Below are 18,483 nucleotides of genomic sequence, written 5' to 3'. Positions count from 1 at the left end.
TCAGGAAACAGACAATCAACGGTGTGAAAGACACCAAGGCTTCTCCCACCTCAGAGGCTGAAATAACCGTATGTAGGATGTTAAAATATCTCCTAAGTCCTCATTCACCCAAAAGCTATTACAATAATTGATTTAAAGATGAGGATGGCACTAAAAATGCCTTAAACGCATACCATCAATTAATGAGATCAGTATTAAGCTTTATATTAAGCTCCAAATCATGCCACTTAAGCCCCAACAGTTTTATTGTATTTATATACGTTTTTTTAAACTATAAGCTCTTTAGCACAAATATTCCTAACTGCTCTTTCACATCGTAAATTGGAACTGGGTTATTCTTCAGCAACAGGATGCTGCCAGGGAGAAGTGGGAACTGTTTACAAAATGACCAAGAGGAAATGTCACTCCCCTTGTACTTTCAAACCCATAAAGAACAACTATGAATCAAAGCTGGGCTGAAATCGCATTTCACTTGCAACTGTACTCCTACCCAAGGAAAGGAAGCACATTGTTAAGTTCAAAAGACCCAAACATGACATCAAAAAGCTGCCTGTGAGCACCAAACAAAAGATATTTCATATAATTAACCTACAAATGCTAAAAATGCAATTCTCTGCAGTTATGACTCCACCTATATGCCATTGTGTTCCATCGTAGGTATTTCTTTCTTTTCTTTTTTTAATTAATTCATTTATTTTTGGCTGCGTTGGGTCTTCGTTGCCGCGTGGGCTTTCTCTAGTTGCGGCGAGCGGGGGCTACTCTTTGTTGCAATCCGGGGGCTTCTCATTGCGGTGGCTTCTCATTGCAGAGCACAGGCTCTAGGCACTCAGGCTTCAGTAGTTGTGGCACGCGGGCTCAGCAGTTGTGGCTCGTGGGCTCTAGAACACAGACTCAGTAGTTGTGGCACACGGGCTTAGTTGCTCCGTGGCATGTGGGATCTTCCCAGATCAGGGCACGAACCCATGTCCCCTGCATTGGCAGGTGGATTCTTAACCACTGCACCACCAGGGAAGTCCCTTTCATAGGTATTTCTAAAGGATGCAGTCTAAGTGAAATGCCCATTTTTCCCAGCTAATGTGAGGACAAGGAGAAGGGAAACCAACATTTTGGCAATTGTATACCCACCACGGGTACCAAACTTTGATATAATAAGAATTTGAGGGCTTCCCTGGTGGCGCAGTGGTTAAGAATCCGCCTGCCAATGCAAGGGACACGGGTTCGAGCCCTGGTCCAGGAAGATCCCACATGCCGCGGAGCAACTAAGCCCGTGCACCACAACTACTGAGCCTGTGCTCTAGAGCCGGCGAGCCACAACTACTGAGCCCACGTGCCACAACTACTGAAGCCCGTGCACCTAGAGCCTGTGCTGTGCAACAAGAGAAGCCACTGCAATGAGAAGCCCATGCACCGCAACGAAGAGTAGCCCCCACTCGCTGCAACTAGAGAAAGCCCGCGCGCAGCAACAAAGACCCAACACACTCAAAAAATAAAATAAAATTTAAAAATATATAAAAAAAAGAATCTGAAATTGCAAAATGTCTCTTAATATCCATTCTCCCTTTCTTCCTTAATAACAGAACCCTCACTTTTTAAAATTGGCCCCTAGAATAAGAAGCAATTCACAGACTCTTTTGCAGCTAGGTGTGGCCATGTGGCTATGTTCTAGCCCAGAAGTTCTCCAAGTGGGGTCCTCCCAAGAGGCCTATCTTTTAGGTAATCCATGAGGCCAAAACTATTTTTTATAATAATATTAAGATGATATTTGCCTTGTTAATGTTCTTTCTCTGTGAGTATCGGGGGAGTTTTTCAGAGGGTACATGACACGTTATGCCACAACAGACTGAATGCAGAAGCTAATTCGAGAATTCAGGTACTTTCTATGAAGCCAGACATTAAAAGAGATTTATAAAAATGTATAGCAGTGGTAGTCTTCTCACTAATAGTTGGAAAATAGTTATTTTCCCCCAAAAAAAGTAATTTATGCTAACCTGTGATCGTTTATTATTTTAAAATAAATTAATATTTTTAAAATTTCTCACTTTTAATTTCTAACAAAATATTTGCATTAGTTTCCTATTGCTGCTATAACAAATCACTACAAATAGGTAGCTTAAAATGACACAAATTATAGTTCTGGAGGTCAGAAGTCTAAAACCGGGCCTTCCAGGGCTAAAATGAAGACATTAGCAGGGCTGAGTTCCTCCTGAAGCAGGGGAGAATGTGTCCCTTGCCTTTTCCAGCTTCTGGAGGCCACGATGGGGAGGAAGGCGGAGCAGCAGATGAAGCATCTCTCGCCCCGCGGCTCACCTCCTGCTGTGCGGCCCGGGGTGGGGGGGGGGGGCTGGGGACCCCTGCTTTAAGGTAACAGTCATGGCAGGGACAGAGAGGGTCTAACCCCTGTTTGCGTAAAGGATCAACAGGTCACATATTTCCCATCCTTGGGGCCAAGGAGACACTGTACCTGCTCAGAAAGGCTCTTCGGGGGTCAAAAAGGAAGGGGCACCACCCCATAATATGTGATGCCAAGGCCCCCCACAAGCCTCTGGGCTGGAATCCATCTTGGAAAAAAATTGTGCACGCATGTTGGGGAGGCTAGGGTGGGTCAGGTGGAAAAAGAAACCAGATAATTGGCCAAAGGTAAACAAAGACCCGGAAGAACTGACCTATATAAGTGACTTAACCGCCTCTTAACTGCACTACCCCTCATTAGGAAGGACGCCCACACCCTTTCTCTCCGGGTGTGCATCTCTGCCTTGCTTCTGTCTTAACTAAACAAACTTGCTTCTCTGCGTGCTGTCCCACTTGTTGTTGTGCTATGTCTCTAATAATAAACTTTTTACCTGTTTTTACAGTTTTTGCCTCCTTGAGAAATGCATTTTTCAATGGGGTAAGGGGCCAGGAGAATTTTGCTTCTAGCCTCTAGCCCCTGGTGGACCAGCAGCTAGGATTCTGCTTTTCATCCAGGCTACCCAGGTTCAATTCCTGGGCCGGGAACTAAGACCTCGCTTCAAGCCACCTCTCACTGCTGTCTCTCGGAGATCACTGCCTCCCTCAAAAGGACTCATTTGATTACACTTGAGTCCACTTGGATAATCTAGGATAATCTCCTCACCTCGAGATCCTTAATGATCACACATACAGTCTCTTTTGCCATGTAAAGTAACATATGCATCTGTTCTGGGGATTAGGAATATAGACATCTTTGGGGGCTATTTCTCTGCCTGCCACAGAATGCTAGCTACAACTCATACAAGCAAAGCTCTTTGGGTCCCTCGATCATTTTTAAGAGTATAAAGGGTCCTTACACCAAAACATTTGAGAACCAATTGCTCCAGCATATGAATAGATTAGGTGGGAAAACTAAAACACAGAAAAGCTCAGTGATTAACCAAAGCCGAACAGCTTGTAAGCAGACATTCAACTTGAAGCCAGGTGTTCCGGCTACCGATGAACCTCATACGGCTCCCTCTATGCCGTGCTTCCCACCCCGAACACCCGGACTGAGACAAAGGCAAATAAAAATTAATTTTGTGAGCATGTTTGCAGGCATCAGACAAAGGGCGTGACAACAAGCATTCAGATGTGAACTTGGTGAGCAACAGGGAAGGCAGGTTGGAGGAGAAGGTTTTTAAAACAATCTTACTTTTCAAAACCTTCTTTAGAAATACACAAATTTATGACGTCACGTGAGAAAGGAGGAAAATGTTACAAATGGCCAAGTATTCCAGTGCCGAGCCTGAGAGAGGTAACTGTTCTTCATCTAGAGGAGCATGATCAGGACCATAGCTCATGAGACCCAGGGAGCGTGTGAAACAAAACACAGCTCTGGATCACGTGACGGGGCCTGGTGACCAAACTCAGATTTATGGTCACTCGTCTCGACAACGTCTGCCAAGCCCCAGTTTTGACGGCCTAACTGAAAAGGACACCTGAAAGACCACGTTCTTGGGCTGTCCCTCTGCACCCTTTTGATACGACCAGAGCCACAATTTTGCAGCAGGAAAGAAACTGCACTCAGGTGAACTGTGTTCAAATCAAGCTAATGACCCAAATCATACATATTTACAGTTAAAAGAGGAAAACTGGGAGGCTCAAAGGACCAGTTCTTGCTCTACCAAATGAACTGCCTGGCCCAGGCCACAGAACTGGGGGTGGTGGTAATCAGACCCATGCAGTGTGCACCTGTGAATGATGGCTCTCCAGCCTAGAAGGCCAGGCAGGGCCTCCTCAGGAACCACTGGCCTTACCTAGTAAACTTCTCCAGTTCTACTTCATCTCTTTCCCAGCTCTCCAGCTGAAGTTTCTAGACTGCTCAGCTAACTAAGCCAAACCAGCAGTAGTACCTGAACTGCCAGCCAATAACCCAAGCATATGAGGACACAGAGTAAGTAACCACTCATTAGAATTTGTTATCCAAGGGAGGAAAAGCCACAGAATTATCTGGTATTTATATCTTCCAAGTGAAAGTATGGGTCCAACAGAAGGCAGTCCCTCAAAGAATCTCTAGTCACAGAGCTCAGCATTCCCTGGGAATGTTTTCACTGCCTGCTTTTTCTAGGATTCCACTAGTATTACAAAAATCCAACCTGTAACCTACAAAGATTTTGCAGATTAGAAACATTCCTAACATTATCACTGTCTTCACAAAATCCTAATCCACACACCCCTGTCAAATCTGTGTAGCCTCTGAAAAGGTATGATTGCCTACAGGTGATGTTTCTGCTGCAGAATGACTAAAAAACTATTAAATCAGCATTCTCAGTTGACATCTATTTTGAAATAATTTTTTTTTCATGTGCCAAAGCACAAGGCAAGTTAACATTTTTTAGACCAAAAACTTCAAGCTGCTTTCTATGTCCATTAAGGGGATATAGAATGTAAGGTCATGGAGTTTACAGAGATGATGTCCCTTATTCACAACAGCAAACATCTATTTTCTCTACTCTCCATCTGCAGGCAGAGATCCACATTATCTAAGATACCAGACAGAAAGAAAAATGACACTTTAACAGAAAATAGAGTAGAACTCTGTTCTTATGAGTTATTCTAAAAGTAGTGAATACTGTCTTCTTCCAACTTCCAAGAAGTAAATATTCAATGGATCAACTAGAAAAAGAACCCAGGCAAAAGTGGAAGGATAGAGTATGTGATATGAATACAGATGTGGTTTACCTGGCTTTCAAAGAGATCAGTATTTCATTATTTTCCAGTCCCTTGGTGAAATAAAGTCATTTACCATGTAAAGTTTAAAGGATTTAAGAAAATTGATAGGGCTTCCCTGGTGGCGCAGTGATTAAGAGTCCGTCTGCTGATGCAGGGGATGCCGGTTCGTGCCCCGGTCCGGGAGGAAGCCACACGCCGCGGAATGGCTAGGCCTGTGGGCAATGGCCGCTGAGCATGCGCGTCCAGAGCCTGTGCTCCACAGCGGGAGAGGCCACAGCAATGAGAGGCCTGCGTACCGAAAAAAAAAAAAAAAAAAAAATACTTTCTAACACATTGGGTAGCTCCAGGTAGAGAAACAAATCCCAAGAGGTTATGGTAAGAACAGTGCACTGAAACCTAATCAAAGAAGAGAGCAGCAGTCACCCTGGAGACAACTACAAATACCAGCAATGAAATGAACAGGGCATCTAGACCTTTAGCTTTCAGCCAGGTGGGGAAAGCCCAACCTGAAACCAGGAATTCCAAAGGGAACAAAAGTGGTCCTGGTCCTGTAGCATCCTCCTGGCTCCTATTACAAACACAAATTTCAAGACGTAAGATCTCAAGATTCCAAGATATAATTATCAAAAAAGCCAAAAAAATTTATATCAAATAAGATATAATTATCAAACAAATACATAATTAAAATTCACCACGCACACTAGGAAACAAGCCACAGAAACAGATTTAGATCACCAAAGATTTCAGATACTGGCATTATCAAATACAGAATATGAAATAGCTCAGTTTGGTGCTGTTTAAAGAGATGAAAGATGGAGTAAAAAGAAAATGAGTAAGCAAAAAGACACCATCAAAAAATATTCACACAGGTTTGCAGCAGCAGAAGAACCTTTAGAAATGAAGAAATATAATCACTGAAATTAAAAACTCAGTGGATGGGTTAAATAAAAGATTCAACACAGCTGAAGAGAGAATTACTGGACTGAAAGCTAAATCTTAAGAAATTACCCAAATGAAGCAGAGAAAGACAAGGAAGAAGGTATCCAATATGAATTAAAAGACATGAAGAATAAAGAGAAGTCCTAACATCTATTTAATCAAAACCAGAAGGAGACAATAGAGAAAATGTAGGAGAGACAGTATTCAAAGCATTAATAGCTGAGAAATTTTCAGAGCTGATGAATGATGCGAACTCACAGATACATAAATCACAACAAATATAAACAGGAAGCTGTACATAAACATGTTGTAGTGAAACTGCAGTAATCCAACAACAAATAAGTAAGCCAAATCATCTACTAAAGAATGGCAAATGAAAGATTAACAGATTTAACAGCAAAACTGAAAGCCATAAGACAGTGGAATGGTATATTATACACTCACAATGCTGGGAGAAAAATAACTGTCAGGTAAGAACTCTGAGAGTGAAATAAAGACATTCTAACATAAATCAAAACTGAGAGAAGTTACCACCAAAATATTTTAAGGAAAGAAAATTCTAAAGAAGGCAAATCTCACCAGAGAAAAGGCAAAGGATAGAAGAAGGGAAGAGAAGCAAGATATAGTAAACACAGAGATAAAGTGAAACAAATACTATCTCTAGTAACAATTGTCTAATTTGTATGGTGAAACATATAACAGAACTGACTGAAAAGAACACATAAGTACAGAATAACACAGTCTTCATTAGGTGTCCTATGAGTTTTGTATTATTCTGGAAGGGGATAAGAGGACCTTAACTACTGATTAACTTTAAAACTATTAAGTGTACACAGTGTACTTTCAGGGTAATCATTAGAAGAATAGAAAGAAAATGCATAATTTCCAAATGAACAGAGAAAAAATACTGAATGAGAACACAAATCAACAAAAACTTCAATCAAAGAGAATGAAGGTTAGCAATGAAATTGCAACATAGTTAAAAGAGAGACTGTTAGACTGCATTTCAAAAACGAAAACCAAAAAAAAAAAAAAACAGAAACAAACAAAACTGCACTAGCCATGCAAGAAAAGACTGAAAGTTTCATTACAGTCATAAACTCTGTTCTCCAAAGGACACTTAAAAAAAAAGATGCTCAATCTCACCATTAATTAGGAAAATGTAAATTAAGACCACATGATATACTATTTTATACTCACTAGAACGGCAACAAAATACCACATGTTGGAAGGAAATGGAGCAACAGATAAACTAAGAAACTATCATAGATACTATGATAGATTTTCAGAATAGAATTTTATTTAACAATAAAAATTAATTTAGTACCATTAATGTAACAAGTGAATCTTAGTTCAACTGAGCGAAAAAAAATGAAAGCTGCAGAGTATTACATGCAATATACCATTCTTATCAAGCCTAAAAACAAGTAAAACTAGGCAATATATTGTTTGGATATATACATGGGCATAGTAATTATGTTCCAGAATGGAAATCAACTATCAACACTAAGAACACTGTTGAATTCAGCTGAATTTTACTTTTGGTAGCAAGACTTTCTCAGTGAAGAAGTTTCCAGGTTTATGTTCTAGGACAAGCTCTTCATCTCATCTCAGATTGATTCTCTGACAAGCACTGGCCTAGACTCTTCAACTCCAGAGAAGGGGAAGACCTAACAACTGTAATCTTCCCAGATAAGGAGTCTCAATCAAAAGCAGTTCCAGAGTAAAGGAAATGACTCCCCCAGGCCTCCCTGGAGCCTTCCTCCCTGGTTTATGTAACTTCAGATCTGGCAGGGCCCTTTTCTGTCATTTCCAGTGACTCAGGCAGACTGTTTCCTGTGCCCTTTGTTTTACATATTTCTCCCACCCTGGCCTGTGTTGCCTTCCTCTTCCAATGAGGAAGCTGGCCTCTTCAATCCTTTCCCCTTCCTTCCCCAAACCACATTGGCCTTTCCTTGGCTGATTTTGACCTTGGGCAAGCTGAAGACCTCAAAGATCCCTCCATCCTTCAGCGCCTCACGCACAATCTCAGAACAAAGCAGGAGAGATCCTGAGGAACTTCAGATCCATAAGATGTTTGAGAATGGATGAAACACTGAGTTTGACTTACGTGTTCTTTTATACACTCTCTGCTATCTCCTACTTCACTGTTCTTGAAATTCAGAAAATCCACAACTCCTTCGGTCACTGCAGCTTTGCCTGGAATAATAAAGGCAGGAAATTAGAAAGGAGGCAACCAGAAGGAACTGAGGGTCCAAGCGGAAAGAAACTCTCTTGTATAATCAATCTTGACATTTAAAAGGAAAAAAAGCCACCTGAATTAAGGAAAGTCTCTACCTTGGTCTAAGCCAATTTTCTTCTTTAACTGAAACTATTAATAGTAATTTAATGTTTGTAGAAGAATTCATCATTATTTACAAAGAGATTTCACATGCATTTTCTCATCTGAGCTGTAAGATATTGAGACTAGGCAAGTATTATCTTAAAATGCAGCAGCCAAATTTCCCAAAGGTTAGGGAACTTTCCAGTGATCATTCAGCCAGCAAGTATCAGAGGAGGAATTCGAACCACGTCTATGACTCCTTATTCCAAACTCTTCCACGGCACCAAATGATATAATGGTTTCAATTTGAAAAGCAGTATTATTATTTCTTCTTCCACTAGATATAGTGTCTTAAGCAACAGATATAGAAACGGCTTTGCCTCCCGAATGACAAAGACACTGCCATAGGATTAAACGTTTATTTACCAGAGACAACACAGAGGGTAGAAAATCCATACCAAGTTAGTTAAGAAACACATGTATCTTTTCCACATACCCTCCTTTTCTCTTTAAGTCATAGTTATAGTTGCTGGGCTTTATTTCTCTCTCTCTCTCTCTTTTTTGGAAATAATTTCAAGTTTAGAGAAAAGTTGTAGAATAATAATAGTACAAAGACTGCCATGTACTCTTTATCCGTGTTCACCTGCTAATAACATTTAACGTACATACTTAATCATTCACTCTCTCTCTACAGACACACACATTCACTCAACATTTGTTTTTTAAGCTTTTCTTTTGGCCGCGCGCCATGCATTATCCTAGGTCCCTGACCAGGGATCGAACCCGTGGCCCCTGCCGTGGAAGGTCGGAGTCTTAACCACTGGACCGCCAGGGAAGTTCCTCACTTAACATTTTTCTGTTTCTGAGCCACGTGGAGATAAGTTTCATACATCATGGCTCTAAAAGCTTCAGAATTTATTTCCTAAGAATAGGGATATTCTTACAAAACCATAATGTTGTTATTGATCTTAGTAAATTTAATATCGATACAATACTTTAATTGACCGCCATATTCAATTAACCCAATAATGCGTTTTATAGCATTTCTTTTTCCTCCAATTCAGGATCCAGTCCAGGGTAAGGTATTATATTTAGCTGCCATTAATCTGCGACACACAGCTCTTTTTTATCTTTTATGACACTGACACTGACACTTTAGAAGAATATAGTCCTCCCCTTTTTTTATATTAATAAAACATTACCATTTTGACTTGTCTGACATTTCCTCATGATTCAATTCAGCCTATGCATTATCAGGCAGAAAACTACAGAGTTTTCTTCTCCTGGTGTCATAGATGAAGGCATGTGAAGTCTATGTGCCCCTCCCTGGCGATATAAATTTTGATCACCCAGCCAAGGTGCTGTCCAATTTCTCCCAAGAAAAATTATTATTTTTTCCCTTACATCTAATAAGTAATCTGTGGGGAGACACTTTAAGACCATGCAAATATCTTGTCCCTCATCAAAATGTCCCCCTAGATTTAGCATCCACTGGTGACCCTTGCCTGATCTGAACTTTACTACCATGGCTACAACATGCTCATGGTTCCAACTCCAGCATTCCCTCCACATTACCATCCAGGACTCAGCAGTCTCCACTATTTGTTCATCTATTTGTCAATTTATGATCAGTAAGGATATATGAAGTCCTACTTTTTCAACAATTTATAATTTATCACTGTACTTAATAATTTTGGTGCTCAAACTGTCTCAGATTTAGCCAGTGGGCGACCCTTTAAACTGGCTCCTTTACCTTTGTGACATGCCCCCATCATTTTTTTTTATTTTTCTACTTTTATTTCCTTACTTTCTGACATTAAAAAAAAAGTTCTAGGCTCATCTTGTACTTACTCTGTCTCTGCCCTAGATGCAGACATTTCTCTAAACGCCCTGGGTCCTTTCAGTGGAGAATGGTGTTATACAGACCAAGATCTAGGATAACCCTGTTTGAAAGGCATTGTCTAGTTCCACTGATTACTTTTCATTTTGAATGAGTCACATTTTCCTGCTTCTTTGCATGTTTTTCTGTTATAAGGTTGACAACTGGGAGGTGTTCAGTTTGGTTCTGATGGCAACTAAATCACTGGCAGATCCTCTCAATTCCGTCAGGCTTGGTTTTATAATTGGTTAAGATAGGTCTATTTGAGATACGTCCTTGGTCCTAATGCATGACCCTTAATCATAAGGCATGGTCTTTCCGGTGTCTCGGAATGGTTAAGGTGCTCAGCAAGGTCTCTCCACCCTGGCTAGCCCAGAACTCTCCATTTCTCTCCATACTGCTTGAACCTTGCTATAGCCATTCTCTTCCCTGCCTGGGAACAGCTGCTCTCTGCTAGGTCTCACCCTGTATGGATACACATCTCAGCTTCTGGGTTCCCCTCTCATAGTTCCCTCCTCCCCAGTAGCCTGCCATACTAATTCCAGCCTCTCCAGCAGCCCTGAACTCTGGAGACCCACCGTGCTGTAACAGGCTCCCCCTCCTGGTACCCCAGGAAGGGAATGCAGGGAACAGGGAATACGCTCCAGCAGAAAACTAGGGCAAATGTGGGTCTCACCTCATGAGACTCTCTTCTCTCAAGGATCAACGTCCTGGCTGCCTGTTTTCCCATGACTGACAGTAACTGGCTCATGTACTGTCCAGTTTTCTAGTTTACTGAAGGAGGGCCAAGTCCAGTACCAGTTACCTCTCTATTTCTCTTGGTGCCTTCAACACTAAGTGATGCTTGTGGGACACAGAGCTGCTCTATTGGGAAGAGTTAAGAATCAAATACTTGGAGCATGTAACAAATGCTCTTTATTTAAACATTTCAAAGAAACTAACAATCTGTTTCTTAGAAACGTTATGTGTTTACTTTTACTGCAGCACTGTGGCAAGAAAAACGCTCTCTAGCAGTCAGGCAATTCTAAATAAAATGACAAGAAAGTGTCTCTGTTCCTTCCGGAAAGCTGATACTCACTTCAGATAGCCAGCTGGCTATCACTCTGACATATATTTCCCTTTATTTCCATAACTCTTCCTCCAAATGGCAAAATAAAACACTATAGTCTAGCCAAAGAATCCAAAGTTAGTTGCTATTCTTTATTTTTCTTGTTTATGTGCATGTACTTAGGGGTGAGGAGAAGACTCCTTTTCATATAAATCATTTTCTGGCATATTTCCATTTCCACTTCTAACCACTGGTGAGAAAATAATCAGAGAAAAAGTAGTCCAAAAGAAAACCTGCAACCCCAGATACAAAGTTAATCAAAAGGAAACTGGCAAACAAGAACAGTATTTTCTTCTCACATGCTGTGAGAAAAGAGGAGTTTGCCATCACAGGAAAATGCAGATTAGGCCTTTCCCTGCACATGCCGGTGGATCTGAGCCACGGGCGCGTGCACACATGCAGCTTTCCACACGGCGCACCAGGCAGAATGGGGGACGACCCCTTTCTACTTCTTGAGCAGACTTTCTCCATATTGGACACGCACACTGCCGCCCATCTAATTCATCTTCTCTAAAGGAATCGGTGCATGGAAGTTACACCTCTCTTCGGTTTTACTCCAGGCCCCCTAGAACTGAAAGGCGAGCGTCTGATGTAAACACAGTGTTTATCTGTCCATTTGCCTGCCTCACCGTGCAGGACTCCCCATCCTCGGGGGACTCTTACATCAGTCTTCTCAGGTCTCAGCGTCTCTGTGTGGACCCTGCTGAGCTCTGTTTCCTCAAGTCAGCATGTGTCCAGCGCTCTCATCAAGTGGTTCCCCTTTCTCAGGAATAGAGTCAGAGCCCCTGGGCTTCCCAAAGAAAGACCTCTGCGATCTGCTCCCTGCTCAGCTTTCCCCGTCACCCCCCCCCCAACATGCTATGTCCCGTGAATGAAAACCCAAGAGCCGTTTCCCCTTCATGAAAGACCCCTTCCTCCCTTTCTTCTCTTGACTAAATCACTGAGGCTTGACAACCTCTGGGAAATATGTCACGATCACCATTCAAAGCTGGGTTAGTGCCTCGACCTTAGTATCCTCACTGCACCTGTGCTAACCTTTACAATGATAACAATGTTTACTGAGCGCTTACATATGCTAAGCACTAGGGGCACTTAGCACACACTATCTCATTGAGTGCTCACACCACCTCTGTAGGTAGGAGCTGTTAACAGTCTACCCTGCAGATGAGCAAGGGGACAGAGAGGGTCAACAGCCTCCCGCATGCCACACAGCCAGTGAGGGGTGGGGCCAAAGAGCTTAAAGGCTTTCTATAAACAGTACTTAACATATTTAACTGAAAAACTGACAGTATAACTGGTGTTTCCAGGGAAAGGCCCAGAATGGCAACAGATGATGACCCTGTGACAGCATTAAAAGGGTAAGAGTAAGATGTGAGAAACTCATCAGAATTCTTTAGAAGAGGATGCCGTAAAGTCACTCATAAACTAATATCAACTGTGACGCTCATAAAAGAACAAAATATTTCATCAAGACAGGGGACCAGCAATTTCAAGAATCCAGGAATATACACATGGCTCAAGCAAAAGGTATTTAAAAGTAGTGGGGGAAATGGAAAAGGATGTTCTTACTAGAAACAAACAAAAATTGGAATTCCCTGGCAGTCCAGCGGTTAAGACCCTGCGCTTCCACTGCAGGAGCAAGGATTTGATCCCTGGTCAGGCAACTGAGATCCTGCATGCTCTGGGGTGCAGCCAAAAAAAAAAAGAAAAGAAACAAACAAAAAAATGTATTAGGTCAAAGATTAAAAGGACTTCTCACAGGGAAGAATCTGGAATATTTGTATAATTAAATCAATTCTATTCTCAAGAAGCTCGTATACTGCACAACCAGTAGGATCGATGCTCCATGTTAGCTAGCACACAAGTTGAGTAAGTGAGGACTGGGGAACGGGCAAAATCCTGTTGTAGACCATCTGGGCCCTGCATGTCACTGGTCCAGTATGTTCATTCCTGGCCCCAGGTTGTGGATTGGGGACCTAACGAAGGAGGCATGAACAGGACTCCCATGACCAGCTGCCCCCCAAATGGCACAGTGTAAAGCAGACAGTATGAGTGTTTCAGTACCATGCATCGCCTCACACAGGGGAGGCGTCTTCACATCGCAGACCCTGACTGTGAAGGAGGATGTACAACTTCAGGTCATAATTAATATCAGCCAGGGTCAGAGTGACCAATGCTGGGCTCTACACTTCTAGAGAAAACTGAGAACAAAACAAAACAGAAAAGGACCAAAAGTAGATGAAACCCACAGGGATGAAAAGTATGAAGCCCACAGGGAAAGTCTAACCTAGGAAAGAGAAAACAAGGAAGACTCCACCATTTAACATCATTTTAAGCACTACCCTGCTGAGAGCCATGGACAGCATTTTTCCATTCCCACTAAAGACAGCATAGAGAAAATAGTTTTAACCTGAAGTATGAAAAGTTTAGCTTCAATGTGAAGACTTTCCTAAAGGCAGAATTTTTAACAAAGGAATATGTAGTTTGCATACCCATGACATGCTTGCTATGATAATTACCAATGTTTGGAGCTCTCATATTTGTATTCAAGTAGTATTGGCGTTATGATTCTGCCTCAGAGAAGTTGCAATAATAACAGGTAACACAACTGTTTACTGGGTGCTTTGCTATAGGCTAAAGATCGCTCAGGGAGACCTGAGACAGAAGCTCAGCTCTGCTTGTGCTGTGGGCTTCACACAGTCTTGCCTGATTCAAAATCCAACCTCTTAACTACAGGGACAAGACTTACTATTTGTAAAATGGGATAATACCTGCTTCATGAGGCTCATGGAAAGACTCAGTAAGTTAATCATAAAATATTTAGCCTGTGCCTACCCCATAGTAAGCACTTAACAAATGTTAGCTATTATGATTGACAAATAATTTTAACCTTGCCTGGGTCAACCTCTTCTAGTTATTCAGTCTCTGATCCTATTAAAGTCAAGATAGTTTATGTCAATGAGGCAAATACAACTTCAAGATGAAAAAGAACTGGTCATGCCTTCAACCATTTCACCTGTCCATATCCATCCGCTCCTTCAACAGAGTTTCACAGTGAGCCCACCATGTGTAGAGCACTGGGGCAGGGCCTGTGCAGAATACGAAGACAAAAATGACATGGCCCATAGCTATGCTCAAAGAACACGGTCATCTTATTATTAACCACAAACACTGCAGAATACTCACTACGTGCCAGGAACTGTTCTAAGCACCCTAAGTGCAGTGTGTGTGTGTGTGTGTGTGTGTGTGTGTGTGTGTGTGTGTGTGTGTACTCTTTTAATCCTCACAACAACCCTTTAAAGTAAATACTATTTATTATTCCCAATTTATGGATGAGAAACTAAGGCACAGAGATAAGTAACTTGCTCCAGCTTTCACAGCTTGTAATTGACAGACCTGGGATTCAATTCCAGGCTGTCCAATTTCAGAGTCTTGGGCTCTTAACCACTCGATATATTGCCTCCTCCAAGACTTGACCACTAAGAACTAGAGCAAGGACAGACTATGATAAGGGCCCAGCAGGAACATAAATAAAGTGCAGTGCTCATGAGTGAGCTGTGCTATCTTAACACCTAACACAGAGTACGAGTCCTTTAACTACAGAATGATGTGTTCAGGCACGTGATACCAACCAGACCGAAAGCCATCCATAAAGCACTGGTGTCTGCCACTCTGAAGGGCCCTCTTCTCAGCGATTTAACACGTGCTACAGGGAAAGAGGAGCGCTCGGAATCTGGGCTTAGAAGTCAGACATGCCTGGGTTTCAATCCCAAGTCCTCCAATACAGCCTTGAACAAATTACTTGATCTTTCTCTGTGCTTCAGTGTCTTCACTAAGGAGTAAATGAGATAATTTATACAAAGAACTTCATTCTAGTACTTGGCACTAAGGACTATATATGTAAAATAATATTAATTAATTAATTAACTAATTAAGTACTGGTTTGCTTCAAGACTCAGTCCTAAGCCATATGGAAAAACCCCCAAGTAGACAATACCAAGTTAATAGACCAAGAAGAATGCAATCTGTAGTATCTGAAGTATACTGTGGATTCATTATGAATAAATATGAACTACCGTAACTTAAAAATATTATAAGCCTGTGTTTCTAAATGCTAGGGAATAAAAAAACCTTCCATTTTAAGAGATAAGAGGGGCTGCTGTATACTAAGGGCCGACTCTGTTCTTGGTCGCGCAACAGTCACTTCACAGATGTCACTGAGTCTTCAGAACCACTCAGAGGCTCGTCAAATGATCCAGATTTTACAGGTGCGGATTCTGAGCATCCCAGAGACTAAGCGATTGGGCTCCACAATAGGCAGCGGAGACTGTTGCTAAAAATTAGAAGACTCACCCGTGAGGCAAGCAGGAACGTAATCTTGAGATCAGGCAGTCACTCCACAGAGCATTTCTTTGGCACCCGCCGGACTTTCACTGGGCAACATTCCATGTAATCCAACTCTCATCCCCAAGGTGTGTTCTGTGCTTTAAAGAAGCCCAAATCACTGAAAGGTTAGGATATGTCACCCATCAAAGTGACATACTACTACAGATCTCATTCTATCACCCAATTTAGTCATAATGGCCTTGGGAACATTATCAGAGAGGCGTGATTTACAAACGGCTATGGCTCTCCAAAAGTGACTAAATTTCCACAAGAACAAATTGGGTTCTAGAGCTGGGACACTGTGAAAATGAACATCCACAGCACAGCACAAAGTATGTGTCTGGGTGAGACTAAAGAAGAAGTATATTGAAATATCCTTTTCTTGTTTTGTTTATAGCAGAGGATCCTTATTGCACATAGTCAAATCAGTGACTCCCGAACTTTCTTATTTGTGGTTTTCTATGTGTCAACTCGCCCACAAGAAAAAGAAGGAAGCAACAAGAAAGTTCCCTGTATAAATTCTAAGACTGGAGTCTGCTTCTAATACTTCCAGCATATGAACTCCATCCTTGACAGCAGAGTCCACATTTTGATCGCCACTGTATCCTCAGCACAACACACGGATGGGTATACCATAGGCCTTCAATAAATATGGGTGATGTTCACGCCCAGAACAATACAAAAATGTAGGGGAAGGAATTCCCTGGCAGTCCAGGGGTTAGGACTCCACGCTTTCACTGCCAAGGGCCCAGGTTCAATCTCTGGTCGGGGAACATAGATCCCCCAAACCAAGCCGCAGCCAAAAAAAAAAAAAAAATTGTAGGGGAGAAAAGGTGAGAAGGGCTGCCCAAGGAAGGATCACTTAGCCCATTCAAGCAGGACTCAGCACCAAAATGCTGCTTGCAACTGAATAATTTTAAGAAATGTTGGATTTTAGGAGTTCAGATTTTCTGGTTTTTTTTTTTTTTTGGAAGGAACACATATTAAACTTTGGGGGCAAAAAAATGCCTCCCAGCCCCTCTTAACTATTCAAAATACTTGCCAATATTTTGAAATACTTACTGGCCTAAAATATGCCTTCTAATCTGCTATTTCAGAAATATGAATCATATATGTGAAAAATTTACTGCTAGCACTGTGCTAGATATAGCCGACACAAAGAAGACCAAGACTGGGCCAACTAGAGTCTAATAGAGACACAGACTGTAAACAAATAATTACAATACCATACAATTAGAGCTGCTGGCAAAGCGAGTTGAGTGTGGAAGGGTGCAGAGGAGGGCAAGACTAAGCCTGCTGTGCATTTCAATCCCATATGTGAGGAAGGATCTTTCTTTTCCCAAAGTCCTTTGCAATTTCCTTGTCCAATCCTCATTATTTTCTTTAAAGCAATAAAGCAGCACAACCCATCTACGTACTAAGTACTTTAAATAGTCATCATGCTCCTCAAGCATCATCACACCCCCATGAAAAACTGCACATTACTTTAATGCACGCTAGTTATATAAGGAGTTTCTCAATTAATGACCAGCCACACCATAATACTGGTTGCTAAATACATACACAGCTTCAGCGTTTAAATAAGCTGTACCAGGATTTTCTGGCCCTAATGTTTCCTCCAAAATCCCTGGCCTTCTTATAGCCAATTAAAACTGTATGTAATTTTCTGTCCAAAAACCTTAAAGATATAAGCCAAATGAATTGCTTACCTAAAATCATCACACCATCATTAGCAGTTCATTTCATTAAATGATTTACATGCTACCCATCTGCAGGAAAGATTTGAGGCAACGTTCGATAAAAGATACATAGGCACTTGGAAGTCACAAATATAAAGTCATGAAATGAAAGAAGTTGCTTTTCCAACCACAAGATAATGCTGTTGGTGTACTTGAACAGTAAAATTTCTACATTTCTAATAGGCAGAGCAAAAAGGGAAATGAGGCAGGCCACATAATTCTGATTAAAGGAAGAATAGAAAAAGGTCTTTCCCCCTAGGTACTGAGAAAGAGAATCATCTTTTTTTTTTCCTTTTCCATTATGATTTATTATAGGAAATTGAATATAGTCCCCTGTGCTATAGAATAGGACCTTGTTGTTTATCCATTCTATATATAATAGTTTACATCTGCTAACCCCAAACTTCCAATCCATCCCTCCCCTACCCCCCACGCCCCCAGGATCATCTTTTTTTAACAATGGCTTATATAATACATGCAGCAGCATTGTCATGTGGTTTCTTATATTTTTACTGTGAGTATAATATTAACGTGTACCTCAGAGAAGGTACTCAGGGAGGCACTGACAATATAGAAATAAACACCCTTTCCTTCTATCAAGTTTAAAAGTCCTAAATAAGATGACTGAAAACACATCGGGCAGGAAGGTGTCACAGAGAAGTTGGTCCCCAAAACAAGATCTTCCAGGAAAAACCAATCCAAAATTTTTTCTAACACATCAGCACTAAATAAAAAGACCAAAAAAACCCTACGCTAATGAGGAAATGAGGATAAAGTGAAATGACTACTTTGCCCCATACAAGAAAGCATTTGGCATCATGTATCAAGACCCTTAAAAGTGTTCATACCCTTTGACCCAGTTCCAGTTTGAACCTATCTTAAGGAAATAATTAGAAATGAGGGTAAAATTTTATACATCAATGTTTATCATGTTTTTACTACTAAA

The 18,483-nt window shown here is 41.3% G+C and overlaps 1 protein-coding gene across 7 annotated transcripts in view; it reads right to left on the bottom strand.

Moving 5' to 3' along the window:
- The window catches only part of SGMS1 (sphingomyelin synthase 1), a 289,370-nt gene that overhangs the window by 189,997 nt on the left and 80,890 nt on the right, over window positions 1-18,483 (bottom strand). For 5 of the 7 annotated variants that reach the window (XM_082854352.1, XM_082854351.1, XM_082854344.1 and 2 more), the window contains exons 3-4: window positions 15,766-15,896; window positions 8,213-8,301 (exon numbers count right to left, since the gene is read on the bottom strand). The gene's annotated coding sequence lies outside the window, so the exon portion shown is untranslated. The remainder of the gene's footprint in view (window positions 1-8,212; window positions 8,302-15,765; window positions 15,897-18,483) is intronic. The other 2 variants (XM_082854348.1, XM_082854349.1) reach the window with 2 other exon arrangements.

This window comes from Leucopleurus acutus, assembly GCF_964270905.1.
Source record: "Leucopleurus acutus genome assembly, chromosome: 14".
NCBI classification, from domain to species: Eukaryota; Metazoa; Chordata; class Mammalia; order Artiodactyla; family Delphinidae; genus Leucopleurus; species Leucopleurus acutus.
The sequence above is the reverse complement of the archived record's forward strand: the minus strand, read 5'-3'. Positions and strand labels throughout refer to the sequence as shown.